Source organism: Adiantum capillus-veneris, chromosome 17, assembly GCF_014529385.1.
Source record: "Adiantum capillus-veneris isolate H3 chromosome 17, ASM1452938v2, whole genome shotgun sequence".
Lineage (NCBI taxonomy): Eukaryota > Viridiplantae > Streptophyta > Polypodiopsida > Polypodiales > Pteridaceae > Adiantum > Adiantum capillus-veneris.
In genome coordinates this window covers 8,666,705-8,681,796 of record NC_140947.1, presented here as the reverse complement: position 1 = coordinate 8,681,796, position 15,092 = coordinate 8,666,705, and the positions used below count along the sequence as shown (strand labels likewise).

The 15,092-nt window shown below is 46.3% G+C and overlaps 1 protein-coding gene across 2 annotated transcripts in view; it reads left to right on the top strand.

Moving 5' to 3' along the window:
• The window catches only part of LOC147436772 (uncharacterized), a 54,362-nt gene extending 40,013 nt beyond the window's left edge, over window positions 1–14,349 (top strand). For both annotated transcript variants that reach the window (XM_086486197.1, XM_086486198.1), the window contains exon 4: window positions 13,945–14,349. The gene's annotated coding sequence lies outside the window, so the exon portion shown is untranslated. The remainder of the gene's footprint in view (window positions 1–13,944) is intronic.
• The last annotated feature ends 743 nt before the right edge of the window (window positions 14,350–15,092 follow it).

Below are 15,092 nucleotides of genomic sequence, written 5' to 3'. Positions count from 1 at the left end.
CAAAGAGCCTGCTCCATATGTGACTTGGCGGGTTTCTTGTCACGTGACACATCCAACCCTATGTGTCCGTGGACAAGCTACACCATAACAGGGTTTCCGTCAAGTTTAGTCGAGTTAGATTAGAAGTGATCTGGCACTTTTGTGAGTCTATTTGTAGACCGTGCATGCCCAGTCACTCAGTGTAGATGCATATCCTCTGGTTGCACACTGCATAAGCATAAGCATTTCCATCAGATTCCATCAGAGTCAGTTTGGGGATTTTTCAAGTGACTTTATCCTATTTTCCCCTATTTTTGACATTTTTCACTTATTATTTTTAAGTGACTTTCCAACAAAAGTAGGTAGGGCAATTTTACTAAGTTAATATATAAGCAAACCCAAGTTAGCACTTTCTGGCAGAAGAGGCAGCAGGAGAACATGCTCAACAGGCATTCTTCACAGCAAGAACCCATCAACCTAGCGTTTTTGGGCATCCTCAACACCCCCCAAGATCCCTGGCGGTTTCAGTTGTAGATCGCCATCAGCAGATACCTAGCCCTAGCGTTTTGGGTTTCCCATCAACCCTTGCGTTTTTGCATACCTTCAGGTAGCAGGAGAACATGCTCAACAGGCATTCTTCACAGCAGGAACCCATCAACCTAGCGTTTTTGGGCATCCTCAACACCCCCCAAGATCCTTGGCGGTTTCAGTTGTAGATCGCCATCAGCAGATACCTAGCCCTAGCGTTTTGGGTTTCCCATCAACCCTTGCGTTTTTGCATACCTTCAGCACCTTCACAATTCCCTGGCGTTTTCAGCCAACCCTTGATCGCCAGTAGTCTCAGAAGCCCAGCGTTTTTCCCTAGCGTTAGCAGGCAGCCCAGCGTTTTGGTTTTCAGCCATCCCGCAGCAAAAGAGGCAGCGTTTTCAGCAGTCAAACACGACAGCAGATTCAGCCTTAGCCTCATGCAGAAGACCCCCATTTTCAGCCCTCGAAAACGCAGCCAAAACAGAGATTTTCAGCCACCGAAACAGTCCCGAAATTCAGCAGATAGAAGACCACAGATTTCAGCCCTAAAGTCGTCGTCGTCATCACCGTCGTCGTCACCGGCATAGTCCCCGGTTGCATCAGTCCATTGCATCGTCATTGTACCACTTTGTGCAATCAATAGTAGACCACTCTCGCCGACGAGAGTGGGGCCTTCGGAGGAGGGTTTTACAACGTCTCTGGTGTCGTATCTCTCTTCTCTCTATCTCTCAGTCTCATACACTTGCACGCATAGTGTCCATTCACTTTGTTTGTGATCATAGCACTCTCTCATTAAGAACGGAAGGCTCTACCTTCCATAAGAACTAAAAGGAGCCTTGAGCACAGTTTGGAGCACTCATCTTGAGCAAGCGCAAACAATCATTCTGCTGCACCTAACATTTTTGCATGAGAGAACTAAGAAGTTCCACCGGGAAATTGACATCAAACCAAGTGTTGAGAACCCTAAGAGAACTGACCATCTGGGAGATCATATTGTGACTACTTCTGATTAGTGTCCATAGGAGTTGAAATAGGTTTACACTTAGTCATATCAAATGCTTCCAACAACATTTGAATATAGCACTCTTGAGAGAGAAAGATGCCCCCCTTTGTCTGCTATATCTCCAATCCAAGGAAGTAGTGAAGCAAACCAAGGTCTGTCATCTTAAACTCCTTAGCCAAGGTCTCCATAGTACTGCGGATGTGCTCAACATGGCTACCTATAATCACAAGATCATCCACATAGAGGATAATAAGTGTCACCAATCCTCCCTTATAGTAAATGTATAAATTTGGGTGTGTAGAAGATTGTCGAAAGGAGTGTTGTAGGAAGAAAGAGTCTTTTCTTATGGTACCACGTTTGAGGGGCTTGCTTCAAGCCATAGAGAGCCTTTAGTAACCTACAAACTATGTCTGCAAAGTGGGGATCCTCGAACCCTAGAGGTTGCTCCACAGATACCTCCTCCTCTAAGTCACCATTGAGAAATACCGAAACAACATTCATCTAGAAAAACCAGCCACCCGATAAAGGAAGCAAGGCCAAAAACTATCCGAATGGTCGCCATCCTTGTTGTCGGTGCAAAGGTCTCGTCATAGTCAACGCCAGGTTTTCTGAGAGAAGCCCTTGGCAACTAGGCTTGCCTTGTGCTTGCCCAAAGAACCATCAGATTTGTACTTGGTGTTGTAGATCCATCTGACACCAATTACCTTCTGCTTGGTAAGCTGTGGAACCAACTCTCGAGTGTTCTTCTTGATGGAATCAAGTTCTTTCTGCATGGCCAACTTCCACTTCGATTGTGAAAGCGCCTCCTCAACTGTGAGAGGATCTTTGCCCTTGATCATTGTCGACATCAAAGCATAGTTCAACCATAATAAAGTCCCATTTGCCTCAGCAAGTTGGAAGTCGTTAAGATCGTCATGTAGTAGTACCGGCTTCACACCAATTGGTTGGAAAATCTGAAGTTGCTAAATCTCGCAAGGTCTCCAATAGCCATTTCGGTAACTTGTTTGACTTGCTCCCCAGGGGAGAAGCTATTTGTGTATTTGGCTCTAACTCTACACTATGATGAGAACCACTGTAATCTGCATCATCTGAAATATATGCATTCTCTTCCAAAGGTTGAGGGACATGGGTAGGAGAAGAGAATTTATCTAGGGGCAAAACAAAATCCGGGTTTACAAGTATCGGCAAATTAGGGGTCTTCGTGGAAGACTTGGGAGCGGAAGCCCCCTCTGAAGTAAAAACTCGTCAAAGACAACATCACGTCTGAGTACAACGTCCTTCTTCTTTGGATGCCAAAGTCGATATCTTTCGTTGTAGCCGACAAACAACGTTCTCTTGGACTTGGGGTTAAACTTCCCCCTTTGCTCCTTTGGTACATGGACGTATGCATCGCTCTTAAAAATCCAAAAATTTGAGATGTTAGACTCCTTACCAAAATAAGCTTCGAACGGGGTCTTGCCTAGAATTGAAGAGGTTGGAGAGCCCCAAACCCCCCTCCAACGTTCCCCCACTCTATTGCTAGAGTGGTATTGCTTTAGATTGCACAAATGCTAATACAATGGTTCTAGATGTTGAGATGCCGATGGGACCATATTGGTATTGAAGCCTCTTGAAAGGCTAAGGGCTGAAATCTGCAAGTGCAGATCTGATCTGCTAGCGCTAGAGGTTGAGGCTGATGCTGAAGTTACATGGGCTGAAGACGCGGAGGGTTGAGGGTGTGGATGCTGAAAGCCCTAACAATAAGGCTGATTGGAGTGTGTAGAGGGAAATGTTGATGCCGTTGGGAACTTTGATGGCTGAAAACGCAAGTGGATGCTGAGGTTCTAAGGATGATGAAGAACGCTAGGAGATGCTGAGGTTCAGAGGGCGCTCGCTGCCCATACAAATACTAATCTGATGCTCTGGTCGTGAGCCAAGGGCTCACCTTTAGTTCAGACCCCCAAATCAACACTATGGGCACCCCCATCTCCTATAGTCTGCGCATCAATCGAGCTCTTGGTACCATGTCAAATGCTTTGCGAAAATCCACAAAGCTACAATAAATTTGTCTCCCATGTGAAATGGGCAAAGACCTGGGGCATGACCTTTGGAATTGAAAAATGCATGGTCACGGTGTTCCACGGGGACCTCTCTATGAGGATCTTCCTTCTGGGTGGTGAGATGGTTGCAGTAGGTGAAACGTACAAGTACCTTGGCATCGATGTAGACTCGACCTTTTCGATTGAACGCATCGTTAAGGAGCGAGCGGACAAGGGGAAGAAAAGTCTATTCGCATGCTAGCACCTGCTGGCAAACCAAGCCATCCCAATATCGTCTCGACTGACTGTTTTTAAGGCGTGCGTGTATTCAGTGACTTGTTATGGCGCGGAAATTATGGGGGCCCACGATAAGCGTGTCCTTCACTCTCTGCAGCGCCTCGTCGCCACCGGGGTGCGAATGTTACTCGGAAAGGGAGCAAGGTCAACCTCTGTAGGGACGGCAACTCTCCATCACGAGTTTAACATCCACTTGTACTTGCCTTTTGTGGGGGACAACGAGCAAGGGCTTTTGACAAGTACCGCTCGGTTTCATCTACCTGGATAGGCTCCTTGGTAAACAAGAAGCCTAAGAACCAACCGTTCAAGAAGTGGACTTGGACGACAAGAACCGAGAATTGGATGAATAAGTATATCCCAGCGACTGACTTTAGCTCAGTTTTCTACCACGCATGGGACAAGTGGGACGAGAGGCATTCGTGCTTGGCATTGGAGCCCTATAAGACGGCCGGCTTTGAACAAACTCGTGGATACTTGCTGCAGCTCAACAGGAGCACTATAGTGAATAGGAAAGAGGAGAGAATGCTGGCTCTCGCGAGAGTAGGTGGCCTCAAACTAGCTGATAGTTATATGTGCGGACACAGCATTTTCTCGCTGTGCTCCCAGTTAGAGGGTCGTTCGCTTTCACATTTGCTGATGAACTGTTCGGCGGTTGATGATTCTAGGGGGTGCTGGCTAAACCAATTCAACTCCACCTTCAACGCAATCGACCCTTCGGTGGACCTTGAAGAAAGGACTGTTATCCTCCTTGGTGGGGAGGCTCGCGGGAAGCGGATGCCCTTCTAGGTACCCCGTGATCCGCACTCGAGGGACGGAACGGCAGGGCACGTGTCTGTGGCGAAGTTCCTCGGTGAAGTTGTACCCCGGTACTTGGGTGCTCTGCATAGGCGGATGGGGAGATAATGCTCCCCTTCCTATGCTGTTATTTTGAATCCGATCCCTTTCGAGGGAAATGACGTAATTCTCCCCAAGCAAAGCCAAATGAGCTACAAGAGCGCGTAAGTGCCTTCCCCCCCCCCGGGGGGGGGTCAACTTCACCTAAAAGGGGTTGGGAGGTGCAAAAGGGAGACACCACCAACCTCAGGGGACGCCACCTGTGAACCGACGCCCTTCCAAGCGGGTATGGCATTTCCTAGGGGAAAACCGTCGGGTTACAAAGGCAGTTTAGTGAGGTGAGCGATAAGTTACTTGGAGGAGGCAACTCCAAAGGGAAGACCGAAGCAAGTCCCGCAGTACTGGGGCCTCTGAACAAAGGTACTTGGTCGCTGTCACACCCAAATCAAGTTAGCGAAATGGGTCTCTCAAGGGCATGGGTCATGGCTCTAAGAGTGTAGATAATTCAGGCCTCTTGTAGTCTAGAGGAAACTAGTGACAAAATCGTCTGCCTTAGGATTCTGGGTGCATAGTTCTGGTCGTTCTTCTTGTGCACTTTTTCGGTGTATGAGGAGAGCGGCCGGGAGTGCCCTACCCGACTCCTAAAACAAAACAGAAATCAAATGCTTTGCAAAAATCCACAAAGCTACAATAAATCAGTCTCCCATGTGACTTGCCCTCCTCAATTATGGCTCTGAGTGTTGGAATATGATCAAGAGTGGAGAAACCCCTCCTAAAACCGGCCTGGCCCTTTGCTCGTACACCCTCACCCTCTGCCTAGTTACTCAACTGCTGCTCAAGAATGGATGCATACAACCGTGCCAATGTATGCCCAACCATAATCGTGCGGTAATTCCGAGGCTCTGTAGGATCACCTGCCTTGAAGACAGGCACATTAGTAGACAACCTCCAAGTCTCAGGTAACCCCTCACACATGGCACGATTGAACAACACTGCAAGAACCTCTACTAGCATATCTCTAGCATGTATAAAGTGCTCTGCTACTAGACCATCATGATCATATGCCCTGCTGGTCCTCACCCTTTCAATGGTTCTCTTTACCATCTCAGTGGTAAAGAAGGTGTTGGTAGGTGGGCATGGCTCTGTAGGATCTGGAAGGGGTTCCTGTCCAAGAACTGTATATAAAAATGTCGCATACTAGCTCCACACATCAGGAGAAGTAATCACTGGGGGAGGGGAGTGCTCATGAAAGAATCGCCATGCCTCTCCTGAGTCTCTACTCAAGAACAACCGATACAAGTCTCGCTCCATCTGGGCCAAGTAAGCTCATTTCTTCCGTCGCACAATGCGTCGGGAAGCAATCCGAGACTGTCTGGAGCTGGGCTCTCATCTCTCTGCACTCCTCATCATACCAACTATTATGGGGCATGCCCCCAGAATGTCGCCTCCGACCTGACTGAGTGTGTGGGTATGCCTCTGATGCTACACCATGCAGTGTCTCAGTCAGTAAAGTGGTGCACTCCTCCATTGAGAGACCAGGACTAGCTGTGCATAGACGGTTATAGATCTCCTCTGTATAAACTGAGTGTGTGGGTATGCCTCTGATGCTACACCATGCAGTGTCTCAGTCAATAAAGTGGTGCACTCCTCCATTGAGAGACCAGGACTAGCTGTGCATAGACGGTTATAGATCTCCTCTGTATAAACTGAGTCAGTCTCTAGTGTAAATGTAAAACGGGTATGTGACCTGCCTCCTGATGTCTGGGATGTACTATACTGAAATGAAACGGACAATGTCAAAAGAGCATGATCCACTGCTACACCCATTGGTCTAGCTCCCACTATAAATCCTGAATACAAGGAATAAAGCTCGGCTGTGCCATAACATAGTCCACTGTACTGGCCCCGTGTCTGTGTGGAAAGCATGTGAAATCAGCTGCTCGAGGAAATCGTTGTAAGCCATTAAGTATGGCTAACCCATGCGTGGTCGCCATCTCCGTCTGCTCTCTATCATGTGAGCATCTGTCAAGCCCCAAGTCACCCACATCCAACTCTCTGAGCATCTCATCTGAAGTGTCGTAGAAGACTGTCTGAGAGTTGCCCGTTCGGGCATTGAAGTCCCCTAGGAGGATGATATCACCATCCCTAGAAAACTCCCATATATCATCATATAGTATAGAGAAAGGCAATTGTCCTCTGGGTGTAGCATATACTGATGTACTGGGGGGGGGGGGGGGGGGGGGGGGGGGGGGGGGGGGGGGGGGGGGGAGTAACATATGGCAATGTATAGAAATCGGCTTGGGTCAGCTCTCAGCCTCACCCACATATACCTAGCATGATCATCTCTCCGTACAATATGTAGTAGTGGCTGCAACTCCTCCCTAAATAGCATTGCTACTCCTCCTGAACCTCTACTCCCATGCTTAGATCTCGCGACTGTCCTGTGGGCTGTCTCCCATCTGTATCCCACCACGTGGCATAAGCTGTCCAGGGGCTTGAACATACTTGCAACAATAAGCAAGCTCAAGATGATAGATGATCACTCCAAGCCTCCACGTGCCCAACATGTATACATGTCAAAGGTGAAGAAGATAGGGTTAAAGGGCAATTAACCAACAACCCAACTAAAATAAACAGGAGCGCCTTTAAATGAAAGTGCCCAATATGGGCACTGGACATAAAACTGGAAGCTGGCTGGACAGAGATGTAGCCTAAAATTTAAATGCCATGCAGTGAGTGGCCAACTCGGGAGACACACTAGCTATACAAGTATGCCGTAGACCAAGGTGAAGCAGCAGAAGTTCTGAATACTCTGACAAGCTGTCCAAGCGGGTATGGCATTTTGTCACGTGACACATCCAACCCTATGTGTCCGTGGACAAGCTACAGCATGACCAGGGTTCAGTCAGTCAAGTTAGTTTAGAATAGGAAGTGATCTGGCCCTTTTGTGAGTCTGTTCGTAGACCGTGCATGTCCAGACACTTAGATTAGATGCATATCCTCCGGTTGCACACAACATGATCATCAGATTACAGTCAGAACCCATCAATAGCATTTTTACAATGCATAGACCTATTTTCCCTACTTTTGACATTTTTCACTTATTTATTAAGTGACTTTTGTTGGGAACTAGGTAGGGCAATTTTGCTAAGATAATATATAAGCAAACCAAAGCTAGCACTATCTGACAGAAGAAGAAGGAGAGAAGCAGGCCCTCTGGAGACCCTTCTTAGCAAGACGATTCCCCCCACCAACCTGGCGTTTTTGGAAGCAGCAGAAGGCCAGCGTTTTTCAGCATTGCTATCAGCATTTTCAGCCCTTGCATAGGCGCTTTCCAACCAGCAGATTCAGCGAGAAGCAAGGCCCTGCAGATAGCGTTTTTCAAGCAGTCCAGACCAGCGTTTTTGTAGCAGCCCACAGCCAGCCATAAGCGTTTTTGAAATCAGCCACTTCAGCGTTTTTGGACAGTGTTTTTGGTGAGCAAGATCAGCTATTTCACATCAGCAAATTCAGCAGTTGAAGACCCAGCAAAGACCGCTTTTTTGGCATCAATAGCAGATCAGCCCCGAATAGAGCAACCGTACCGATTCGAAGCATTCAGTTTTCACGAAGCATTCAGTTTTCAGCCATAGTCTCGTCCTCGTTGTCATCACCGTCGGCCTCGACATAGTCCCATTAGATTTGCATCAGCCATTGTACCAGATTGTGCAATCAATAGTAGACCACTCTCGCCATTGAGAGCGGGGTCCTCGGAGGAGGGTTTTACAACGTCTCTGGTGTCGTATTCTCTTCTCTATCTCTCAGTCTCATGCACCTTCACGCACATTGTCCATTCACTTTGTTTGTGTCCATTGCACTCTCTTATCGGAAGGCTCTCCCTTCCAGAAGTAAAAGGAACCTTGAGCACGGTTCGGAGCACTCATCTTGAGCAAAGTTCAACATTCACTTCCGCTGCACCTTACATTGGTATCAGAGCTTTGACAGTGTTCTGTATCACTCTAGGAAAGAACCACAAGAACCACATGTTTTTTTTTGCTTGTTGTGGTTGCACGTAACCCCAAGTCCTCTTGGGCGTGTCGATTCCTAATCGTGTTTTTGAAGAGTGACAGGAATCCCAAGAAAGAAGGGCTTGTCCAGCCTCCCCTTGTGCCTCTTTTCGCTCATTGAGAGCGGACCGTGCACTTAGCGGCCGGCCAATCGACGTGAGGTGGGAAAAAGCAACCTTGGTGTGAGCGCAAGGCCGCCAAGGGGTGCGCCCGCAGAAATTGAGCGTAAATACGAAGACAGAATGGCAGCCATAGCGCATGAGCGCGAAGAAAGAGGTTCCAAATTTGATTGCGAGAACAAAGAAAGAAAAGCAGAAATGGATCGCGAGAACAAAGCAAGAAAAGCAATGAACGACCGACACATGAAAGAGATGTTGCGACTCTTTTCTCAAGTGCAGGCACAAATGCAAGCGATTCGGGAAAAGGAGACTCTCTCAGTCTCTTCTTCTCCAAAGCATGATACACAGGATTTGCATGATGATAAGCATGATGAATTAAATGATAATGATGAGTATGATGATTTGGATGATAATGACAAGCATGATGATTTGCATGATCAAGATGTGATTCTCACAAGCATGATGATTTGCATAAAGATGATGTGATTGTTCACAAGGATGATGTGTTAGTTGATACTTTCTCTAGTGAAGCTAACCTCATTGCAGATTCGATCAATCACGAAGAACCGATCTTGGCTCTTGAGCCTAGGTCCAAAGAACCCCCTCAGGAAGAACCGATCTTGGCTCTCGAGCCGATTTCCATAGAACCCCCACAGGAAGTACTATGTGTTCGAATGATTAGTCAGCACGCATTGTACGAGTGTTTCATCCGTGATCGTTTCCTGTATTTAGTCAGCGTCTTTATGTGATCCCTTTTCCTAGGCATGACATATTGTACGTTGAGCTCGTTTCACTCATGAATGAACACGGATGTATGCGGATTATTCATGAAAAGCTGAAAAGTATGCATTCAAGGAAGTCACATTCCATGTCTCTTCCTTGGCTTGACACACTTTCCGACAGAGCACAAGAAAGATTGAGCATCAAGCATCGGCATTTCCATTATGGTTTGCCACAGTTGATTGATTTAGATCAGAAAGACGAGATTCGATCTCATTGTTTGCGTGTGTGTGGTGAACGGTTTGGCACTCTGTCTATTTGTTCAACTACATTGCATATAACCGGCCTGTACAATGTAGAGGGCGGTACTATTTCAATTACCTGTTAATTTTACACAGAGCACTGAGAAGGGAAGAGAACACAGTTGTGTCCAGCGATTAGAATGTCATTGCGCACACGAGACCGACACCTTGTAGGCCCCAAAGAATTGGCGCCCCTTTCGGTATTTCTTTATTCAAATTAAGGTAGACGATCCGACCACTTAACACAAGCTTTCACAAAGCTGTCCAAACGTGACGAGGGCTGAAAACCAAACCTGACCGGATTTCGGCAGCATAACAGCACAAAAACCCCTGTAGGTCAAAAAGCACCTGTCTAGGACGGATTTCCCTCGCTATGTGGAAGCTTTCTGGTGAGCTGTCATAGAAATTCAGCGGGCTGTAATTCTCTGTTTTTCACTGCCGGGTGCCCAAAAGCCTGTACACGCATCCCAAGGCTCTCACGAGGCTCCCCGGGGGTTCCCTTGCAGTTTAGGTGTGAAACCCTAAACCTGCAGAAAAACACAGCAGGCTGTAATTCGCTGTTTTGGATCGTTTTTAGCGGAGCGAACACGCCTACGCGTGTCCCAAGAGCTCCCACACGCAATGGGACAGTTCCCCTGTGAATTGGACGAGTTTTCACGCTAGAAAACTCTCCGAACTCGCAATCTTTCGCGATGGAACTGTGCGTACTTGTGGGGGATCAGCAATTAGCTAATCCGGTTCCTGTTCAGAAGGCTCTTGCCTTGGCAAACGCGCATAAACCCCCAGAATTGTACATGTTCATCTGAGTAGCCCAACTAGTGGGGCATCACCATATGTGCCAAAGGGGAGAGAGAGATGCACGAGAGCAAGTCATCGCGCTACATGAGACAGAGGAGAAGGCAAGCTTTCCATTAAAGCTGTAGACCTGCACCCACTACTCACACACACACTGTAGGTCACTTGCATGAGCAAAAATCAGCCCCAGCCTCAAATGGGCGCCCCCTCCAGCTGAGGTGTCCTGCAAATGGCTCTACAACTGCCAAGTGTCGAGTTTGCCCCTTTGAGTTAATTCCCTAGTTCCCACTCACTTATAAAGTTGTAAGTGACTTTCCGAGTGGCCCAGATTTCATTTGGCGGGCACAGGCTTCCATACTCATCAGAATTCAGTGCTAACTGGCCCGACCAGTCCCCGACTGACCGACCCAGACTCTTGATGTGAGAAACCTATTCGGCCGCAGCCGTTTCACACTCGCCATGCAATGTCCACTTGCACCTTTTCAAGGGTCCCGGGGAAACAAGTAAAAATAAAAATAAATAAAAAATATATAGTACTTATTTATTGAAGGCAACATGAAAAATACACCTCCTGGTGACATTGCATGCAGTCTTTTAGGAAGACAAGAATTTTTCCAGTCACTTTACATGGAATGGGTCTGTTCATGTTTTTGTGTTGGAAGTGGTTTCAGGAATTTTCAGCCTCGGAGATTCTTGAAGAAGGTAAACGATAGACGAAGTTGAAGCATTGAAGGAGCCACAAAAGACTTTGTGTCGCTTTCGGCGCAGCCCAAAGAAGCAAGCGTTGCAGACCTTTATGGAGTTCAAGTATCGCATGACCCACGCATCAAAGTTGGCCGGCGAAGAGTCCTTTCCAGGATTCCAGACGTTGTTGGCGATCTCCCTCGATGCCATACAGTTCGATACCAGTACCTCACTTTGAAAAGGAGGGTATGTCACGTGACACATCCAACCCTATGTGTCCGTGGACAAGCTACAACATGACGAGGGTTCAGTCAGTCAAGCCAGTCTAGAATAGGAAGTGATCTGGCCCTTTTGTGAGTCTGTTCGCAGACCGTGCATGTCCAGACACTTAGATTAGATGCATATCCTCCGGTTGCACACAACATGATCATCAGATTACAGTCAGAACCCATCAATAGCATTTTTACAATGCATAGACCTATTTTTCCTATTTTTGACATTTTTCACTTATTTATTAAGTGATTTTTGTTGGGAACTAGGTAGGGCAATTTTGCTAAGATAATATATAAGCAAACCAAAGCTAGCACTATCTGGCAGAAGAAGAAGGAGAGCAACAGGCCCTCTGGAGACCCCTCTCAGCAAGACGATTCCCCCCACCAACCTGGCGTTTTTGGAAGCAGCAGAAGGCCAGCGTTTTTCAGCATTGCTATCAGCGTTTTCAGCCCTTGCATAGGCACTTTCCAACCAGCAGATTCAGCGAGAAGCAAGGCCCTGCAGATAGTGTTTTTCAAGCAGTCCAGACCAGCGTTTTTGTAGCAGCCCACAGCTAGCCATTAGCATTTTTGAAACCAGCCACTTCAGCATTTTTGGACAGCGTTTTTGGTGAGCAAGATCAGCGTTTCACATCAGCAAATTCACCAGTTGAAGACCCAGCAAAGACCGCGTTTTTGGCATACAAAGACTCAGTAGCAGATCAGCCCCGAATAGAGCAACAGTACCGATTCGAAGCATTCAGTTTTCAGCCATTGTCTCGTCCTCGTCGTCATCACCGTCGGCCTCGACATAATGACATAGTCCCATTAGAGCCATTGTACCAGATTGTGCAATCAATAGTAGACCACTCTCGCCATTGAGAGTGGGGCCCTTGGAGGAGGGTTTTACGTCTCTGGTGTTGTATTCTCTTCTCTATCTCTCAGTCTCATGCACCTTCACACACAATGTCCATTCACTTTGTTTGTGTCCATTGCACTCTCTCATTAAGAACGGAAGGCTCTCCCTTCTACAAGTAAAAGGAACCTTGAGCACAATTTGGAGCACTCATCTTGAGCAAAGTTCAACATTCACTTCCGCTGCACCTTACACATTTCCTATGGGAAAACCGTCGGGTTACAAGGGCAGTTTAGTGAGGTGAGCGATAAGTTACCTGGAGGAGGCAACTCCAAAGGGAAGACCGAAGCAAGTCCCGCAGTACCTGGGCCTCTGAACAGAGGTATTTGGTCGCTATCACGCGCATAACTAGTTAGCAAAACGGGTCTCTCAAGGGCATAGGTCTAAGAGTAGATAATTCTGGCCTCTCGTAGTCCAGAGGAAACTAGTGACAAAAGCGTCTGCCCTAGGATTCTGGGTGCATAGTCCTGGTCATTCTTCTTGTGTGCTGACATGGGAGTTTTATGTTGGGATTGCTTTTCTAGCGCGAGTTTGTAAATACTAGATAGCTTTTAAGCAATTTGTTGTAAATAACAAATAAGTGAGTTGCTTTTCAGGGTCAGATTATGTGAGTGGGCTCACATGATCAGTTGCAATCATGACGGGTCCAAAATATAAAAAGAAATACCACAAGGGGTGCCTTTTGAGTTAAGCATGCAAGGGTTCTAATAATACAAGAAGCCAATTTTCCCTTGAGATCATGGAGGCTTTGGCAAAGTAGCATTCATGTTCAAGAAAACACTAGTAGCTATTTGCACTAACTTCACGTAAAGAGTTAAAGCTTTTATAGTCATCTAGCCTTGATTGTGGATGTGATTTTGGAAAGATGACAAGCCCTGATTCTTGGGAGAAGGTAGGCTACAAATTGAGAGCAGATTTGGAGTCGACCCATAGCATTTTGCGCTGACGTGGATGCCCATTCTGACCTTAGACAATTGAGACCATACAAATTTGTGGAATAATGGAACCGCCAGCTCCAGGCTTATTCTGACAGTGAGCATACATTGGTACCTAGTTCTACCCCGACTGTTTGGCACTGATGACGTGAGTTGGGATATCATAGTATTTAGTCAATGCACGATAAGAGTTGATTGATATATTGGGTGATTACTAGAGTCTATACCTTGCACTTTTCTCAGGTGAATTCGGGCTTATTTTGATGCATCAAGGTATATGTTTTAGTCGTAATACTGCATGATGAAGCTAAGGGTTATATTTTCTTATGCATGACTACCTAGAGTTTATCCACCAATGCCTGATTTTACCATGCTGGCCTTGGATTGCATACATGGCAGTTATGGGGCCTGCTTTATTACATGGATTAAGTCTGACATGTTTGAAGCTTCTAGGGAGGAGTGTTTAGTTAAAGTTGGCACTCCTGGAAAAGTAACATCTTTGTGATTGACTGTGCAGGTATTTGACTTTAGAATGTCAGAGAATAACTACAGTTCTCATGTACAAAGATCAGTTTAAATCTCTCTTTGCTCAATCGTTCCCACAATGGTTCGAATGCGCTTTGGGTTCACAGTTGTACCTAAAAGCATGTAGACATGCAATGGTAATGTTGGAAGTTTCAAACCTTCCCTTCTTCCCTTAGTCCAAACAAGGGAAGGATAAATTTTGTAGTTTTACGAGTATACTCTTCAGGCAGTGGTTTATTGTTGTTGCATCCAGTCTCTTAACAAAAAAGACCTTTATACATGAAGTTTGACCAGTCATTGTATAGTGCTACTTTGGTCAAGGTTCGATAAGATCATGGCTTAAATTAATTGGTTTTAACAACCTAAATAATAAACATCTTGTGGTTTGCTCTTATTATAGAGGAGAGGACCTTCATATCGCACTCTCAATGCTTCAGAACAAGCAGTGTCGCATAAAGGAAGTGGTCTGATATAAGAACAGGGATTAATTGCGAGCATGTCGTCACTTATCTCAACAGAGTTTGTAACTACTTGAAACATTACCATCCAGAAGAACAAGAGTAAACTCCTTCATGACGGCTGCTCTTGCAACTTTGCGTAGGCTAAGAAGTCCTGATTGTTTTGACAACAGCACTCTGCATCAATTATTCGCTTCAGATGCGATGTCTTAGAAGGCACCAAAAGGAGGTGTGTTTAAGCAAAGTGGGTATAGCTGTAAGTGGGTAATTCAGTTGAAGACCTTCAATGAGCATGCTCTTCAGTGAATTGTTTTGATGCAGTGTTGAACAACTCATAAATGAGAGCCAGATTAGAATGCCAGTAACGGCGGTGCGCATTTCATAGTTGGTGGCGTGTTGCTACTGGTTTTTCCTCGGAGTGGCTAATCTTAGATGGGAAAATGTTACTGAGTATAAGGTGGTTAGGACAATGCATCTGAGCTCTGATTGAGGCATATCTCATCATTGCATACATCAATGCATTCAGGGATTGGAATTAGGGTGCCAGGAATTGTGTTCGACATGAACAAGCTGTCACTGGACATTTTAACTGGGGCTTGCCAAAAACGTTTTTTCTAACCAAAGAAATAAGGCCACATATTAAACTCTTCCATTTTTTAAACCAAAGTCTGAAGCATTTCCT